We start from the raw sequence: 6,909 nt of genomic DNA, 5'->3' as shown, positions 1-6,909 counted from the left end.
AAGCAAGAAGTATTTGTCGTTAAATAATAAAAAAATGGTTAAAAGTGAAAAATATGACACTATTAAAATTTTCTAATCAATCTGTCAAAGAAAAAAAAATTCTAATAAATAGTTACCTCACTCTCACTTCATATTTTCGAAGAGTCAAATCTAACAACAAATAAAATATTGGTTATTACTTATTAGGCTTGTTCATTAGTATAACCTTTATTGGAATATTTATCTATTAATATAAACATTACGAGTGATCTAGAAAATATTTAAAGGTTGGAAAATAAATAAATAAATAAATAAATTTAAACATATATAACTAGAGTGAGGCTAATAACAACATGTAATTAGTTTGAGTTGAAATCAAATTCCTACTAAAAAATAATCAATCAAATTTATTAACAAAAATACTCCGAATGAATATTAATCTAAAAAAAAAGGTGAGGCTATTGACATTTCATATCTTTTCAGATTCCTCACATTATTCTTGTTTTATTTTAAAATTTTATCTTATTTTAGTTGCCTTTATTTAAAACTTTAAATGCCAATCTTCTGTTAATTATTTTACTATTTGTTCATATTCTATAATTAAATATTGTTTCTAAAATCTAGCTATTTTCTATCATATAACAAACAGTGAGGTTGAGTCTAATAGAATGAACTAATTCACTGCAATTTGATAAAATAAGATTCAAAATCCTATTATAAAAAGTGACCATATTTAATGTCGGTTTGTACCTGAATTTTTTTTAAGTAGTTTGTCCCTGAATTAAGATTTTCTTTTAATAAATAAAAGATATGAAAAAAAGGCTCCCTCATCTTTACTCCTCTTCCTTCTCTATTTTTCTTTAATATCTTTCATTTCTTAAACACTAATAAAATAGAAAGGAACACTAGCAAGGACTTTCTTAACTCGTACGAATTAGAGAAGTTATCTGACTTTCCTTTTCTTTAGGTATATTTTCAAACTATTATGTACGTTTGTGATCGAGAAATTTCAATGACTACAAGTGGCCTGAAAATAATTTTTTCTCCCCATTATTTGGACATATAGATATTTGTTGTCCCCTTTATGTAATGACTACTTTAAATTTCAGGCAACCATGATACTTTTTGACATATGATCACAAATTCACAATTGATTTGCTTTTCATTAACACCATGGAAATTTGAGTGACAAATGAAGCTTATTTAGTCGCAATTGTGACCTGAGATTTAAAATTTATCTGACATACCTGTGCATTATTGCTTTCGGCTCTAAATCAACACTATCAAGCTCTCACAAAGAAACGTACACATTAGTTGGATTGACCTTTTTTTTCTTTTTCAATTCATATGCTTCCCCTACATTTATTATTCTTTAAATTAACTTTAGGTCGACGTTTGTTACTAGATTTTTTTATTAATTATATTATATTTTATGCAAATAAAACTATCTTCTTTTTTTTCAAGTTTTGAAAAGTGAATTCTAGAAGAAAAGAGCTTCATATAACAAAAAAAAAAAATATTTGACGTGTCATCTTTTTTAACTACTATATTTGCTTTGGTGATTGAAGTATTAATGGATATGTTTTTGATGAGTGAAGTATTATGAATATAAAATTTGTATATAGATTTTCAAGTATTAGTTTTAAAAAAAATAATATCTTATACTACTATGTATCAGATTCGTTTTTGTTTTGAAAGAAAAAAATATATATGCATGTACCTACGAGTTTTGTATATCATGCTAAAACATGTTGTGTTTTGAGAAAATTTCAAAAGGTTTATGTCCCACATTATTTGGTTTTACTCACCTTTATGTGTTTATATATCAACATGTTTTAAGAACTTTTTAAGAAACAATTGACTTGAACTGGTGTAGGGGTGAAAGAGGGTACAAGACCTGCCAACCCAAATTGATTCAAACCAATTTAAATAATTTGAGTTGGACAATTTTTATGTTTGGATCAGATTCAAATTAAACCAATCAAATTTGCTAAGTTTTGAGTTGATTCATGAGTTTTAATATTTAAACTTGTTGATCCATTAATTTGTATTAAATTATTATTATTAATATATGTAATATATAATATATATTTTTTAAAAATCAAATACTATTGACTACTGATTACATAAACTTATCGACCTGAATTGAGTAAGCATTAATGCATTTTTAACCTTCAAGATTAAAGTGACAATGATTTTATTGATTGAAGCCATTTCAGATGGGATTCTAAAAATATTTTGAATCTATTTACAAAAAGTAGGTCTTATAATGTCTCATTGATTTTGATAGAAAAAAATGTTTGGAATCTATCTTCACTATGTTTATTGAAACTCCTTATCTCGAATATGGTATGCTTAATTTCTCATCCTATAAATATATAGATAGATAGGAGTTAGTGAAGTGAGATGTGACAGCATCACAAAAAATTATTTTTAATAAAAAATCTAACAAGAAACAATTATATCTAATTCATTTAATAAAAACTTTAACTTATAAAAAATATTACATTAAAAAAACAAATAAAATTAGGGGGTGTTTGGTTTGGTTGTTTTTTGTTTTCATTTTAACTGAAAATAGAAAATGGTGATGGAAATATGTTTGGTTGGATTTCTGTTTTCATTTTCAGTGAAAATATTTTCTCAAACGAATTAAAAATTGGAAACAATAAAATCTCGTTTTCAGTTGAAATCAGGAACCTCATTTTGAGTAAAATGAAAACGTGGTGACAAAGAATGTAATTTTAAGCAAATCTAAAAATACATTTCCTTTTGAAAACGCATTTTCAGTGTTTTTATTTTTTGAAAGTATAAAACAAGAAGTCAAACTAAACATGTTTTCAGAATTTTAATCTTTTAAAAATAAAAACAGTTTTCAGAAAATAAAAACAGGAAATGAAAACAGAAAATGAAAATGAAAACCAAACACAACCTTAAATTTTTGAGTTGTTGACCCAATCCAATCCAAACCGTTTATAAACATGTTTGTTTGGATTGAGTTTCATTTTTTTTTCTTCAAAAAAACTACCCTCGATTCATGCCTCAAAAAGGTTGATAATAAGTATAAAAAAATCAATAAATTCATGATAAAACCCTTTTGTGTTTTTTTATTATAAATTTTTTTTGTCAATAAAGGGATCAAGGGGTTGGGGGATCAAATGGTAAAGTTCTTTTGTTGGTAAATTGGAGGATTAGAAACATGATTATTGCTTTCCAATTAGTTATTTTTGCATTAATTGTTATTTCATTTATTTTATTGATTAGTGTACCTGTTGTATTTGCTTCTCCTAAAGGTTGGTCGAATAACAAAAATGTTGTATTTTTCGGTACATCATTATGGATTGGATTAGTGTTTCTCGTGGGTATTTTTAATTCTCTCATTTCTTGAAGCTCTATTTATTCTAGATCAAAAACGAAATGATCCCTCCCCCAAAATTCTTTCGGATTGTCGGGCACATTAAAAAGGGAATGGATAAGTTCCTAAAAATAAAGAAAACTATAACACATTATAAGGAGAGGTCAAATATTAATTAAGATAAAAGATATAGAATATATATATATATATATATATATATATATATATATAATTTATTAATAATTAGAACTTTCTTTTTTCTTAAAAAATAAAAAAGAAAGTAAATAAAAAGATTTGATAGAATCGTAATTTCAATTTGATTATATAGATACATAGAAAAAAAGAATATATAATAATAGAAGTAGGAATTATTGATAGAAATTAATTAAAAAAATGAATTCTTAATTAATAGTAATATAAAAGATTTTATTTAAAAGAGAATATCTATTATAATAGATTATATCTATATAGATATAATTATTTAAATATGTATTTAAGGAGAAGACGTGGGTTCGATTCCTGCTGTTCACCCCTACTTAATTATTTAAATAAATATGTATTTAATAGTCATAGTAAGACTATTAACTTCAAAATGACCCTTTCTATTTAGTGAACCCTTGTTTTTATCAAATTCAAAATGTTGTGGAGATGGGATTTGAACCCGTGACCTCAAGGTTATGAGCCTTGCGAGCTACCAAGTTGCTCTACTTTGCGATAAAGAGAAAATTTGATAACTAAAGAACAAAAACAAAGATGGAATGTGGCTATTTAGCCCAAACCTAACTGAGGAAGCGTAAAACAACAAAAATGAGGATTAAAAGATTAGGACATACTGGATTTATTTAATAATATCCATGATTTATGGATTTTTTTTAATAAACAGGAAACAGTAAGGTAAGGCCATTCCATTTCTACAAAGTACTCACAAGTTTCATAGCTTTGGGTTCGCTAGCCTGATCATGATTTTCCTACCCCCAGAGGGAAAAATCCTTCCCTTTTTTGGCCGGTTGTGGGCGAGGAGGAATTCGAACCCCCGACATTGTGGTTCGTAGCCACGTGCTCTAATCCTCGGAGTTACAGGTCCCACCCCATCATCTCCACTAGATATCTGTTCCCCGGAGTATCCTAAAAAATGGGAACATTTCCTCTTCTCAGCCTAAGAAGATGTGAAAGCGCCTCTCTCTATAAGAATGGTACGTTCCGAGGTGTGAAGTGGGAGATAGGGGATTTCATAATTGGTTGGGATTTTGAATAAGACGACCTTTTCATTTTTCATTCTTATTACTTTTTCAATATTGAAAAAGTAATAAGAATGAAGACCTCCTAAGCATGTGTGTAGGCTCGAAATGAAGGATGCGATCTTGCTCGTGAAGGTAATGAAATTATCCGTGAGGCTAGCAAATGGAGTCCTGAATTAGCTGCTGCTTGTGAAGTATGGAAGGAGATTAAATTTGAATTCGAAGCAATGGATACTTTGTAAACAGAGAATTAATTGCAATTAAACTTGGCTCAACCTTTTCCTAAAAGGATTGAATTGTTAAGAAAACTAACTCAAACCAACCCGTTCAAATTTGATTGGGTTAGATCATGAATTTGATTAAACTCAACCCAAATCGATCCGCTTATACTCTAAACATGTGTGCGTGAGATTGGATCAAGTGAGCTTGATACAATGTAAATACTTTTATTAGAGATATGAAAATAAAGGGAGCATGCAAATGTTAAAAATAAGAGGAGATTCAAAAAACTATACATAAAAGCATTAAAAATATATTTAGAAACCAATAATTTCGTTATTAATATAATTTACAACGGAACATTATAATATCATTTAATATATATAGCCGACCTTATCTAATAAAAAAAACGTTTCTTCATTATTGTTATTATTCTAATGATTAAAGGAGGGGAAATACCTTTACTCCTTTCTCGTTGAAATAATATATATTTGCATTTCATTAGTTAAACATTATTCGAAAAATTTAAAGTGGAGAAAAAAGAATTCAAATATACTTTTTAAGAATTATATTTGTCACTAAAATTTAGTGTCTCCATAATTAATGTAGAAAAATAAGTTTTGTTACTAAATTTACTCATTAATTCATTATTTTTTAATAGTTAAAATCTACCAACAAGAACAAATTTAACTAAGTACTAACCAATAATATGTGATTCTTTTAATATAATTTCTGATAGATAAAAACTCCTTAATTAGAACAGACAAACTTAATTGCTAACATGTGTTTGTTTGTTATGATCGATATAACAACGTTAACTTTAGTGTATAATAAATTTGAACATGTTTTTTTTTTCTTTTGGTACAAAAAAAAGTTGAATGGGGTTTTAGTTCAATTAAGATATAATAAAAAATAACTAAATACCTAAATTGATGAAAAAATAATTAACACTCAGTTTAATCCTGAAAAAATGATCACTAAAAAATTCCTCAAAATCATAAATATATAAACAACTTCCAAGTTCAAGTTCAGGCACAAGCTGTTTTTTCCCACTAATATACATAATAGAAACAGGACATATATTATTATTTAATTAGATTGGTTAACTTTTACCTACTCTTTTAGCCACTAATAAACTAACGTACAGTTAGAAATTACAATAGTGTATAGATGCTGGACTAGTAGTGGTTGCTTTATATTTCAGTTGTATTTGTATATAGTAATATAAAAGTGTAAGCACCATCGTATCATATATTTGGAATTTGGTTAATGTAACAATGCTTGTAGTTGTTTACTTTTTGTTTTTAGGAACACTTGAGATAAAGCGAAAGCTTGAATGATTCTAAGGGTTAAATTAAAATTCAGTTATAGTTGATTAAACTAAATAAACGAATACAAAGTACACGTATGTGTCGAATGAGTGAGGGGGAGTTGTAGTTCAATACTGATTTAATAAGCCTCAAAATAATGCACATGCTAATGTTGGAGATTTGCATTTCATGAAACCATTTTTTTAACTTACACTTTACTGTTTAATTATGTGTCTATAAATATTAAAAAAAAAACCGAAGTTGAAGAGCAGTTTAATAATAAAAAAGAGTTAGCTAGAACAACTACCTTAATGATCATTGGATTAGGTTAATCTGTCCAGTTTTGTGGACATCACTAACCACGCAAAGGAAAAATGCTTGTAATTATTAATTAAATTGAAACTGGAGTTGCATGCAATGCATAAATAATAATGCATTGTTCATGCCATTTCGACTCAGTTACGTATTGGCATTGGGCGGTGCAACGTCCTCGTCATACTTATCTCTAGAATATGTCGAATCATCTTATCCTGTGGACTCTGGTCCTGGCCCTTAAATTTCCAGCATTTTGTCCCACCAATGCCCAATACCCCATATGTGCTCATTTTTTAAAAATATTGCCACCTATCAATATACTAATTTAAGTGGTTTAGTAGAGAAAACAATTACTATAATGCACTTGTGATTTTATAAATTAAATAATTTAAGATATTTCTTTTGCTTTTCTACATTAACCATGAGAGTTTAGCTAGAAGCAGGTGGCTGTGAGGGACAGGCTAGTCGCGAATTAATCTGGGCGGTACCCTTTTTT

Source organism: Glycine max, chromosome 8, assembly GCF_000004515.6.
Source record: "Glycine max cultivar Williams 82 chromosome 8, Glycine_max_v4.0, whole genome shotgun sequence".
Lineage (NCBI taxonomy): Eukaryota > Viridiplantae > Streptophyta > Magnoliopsida > Fabales > Fabaceae > Glycine > Glycine max.
This window is presented reverse-complemented; position numbering follows the sequence as displayed.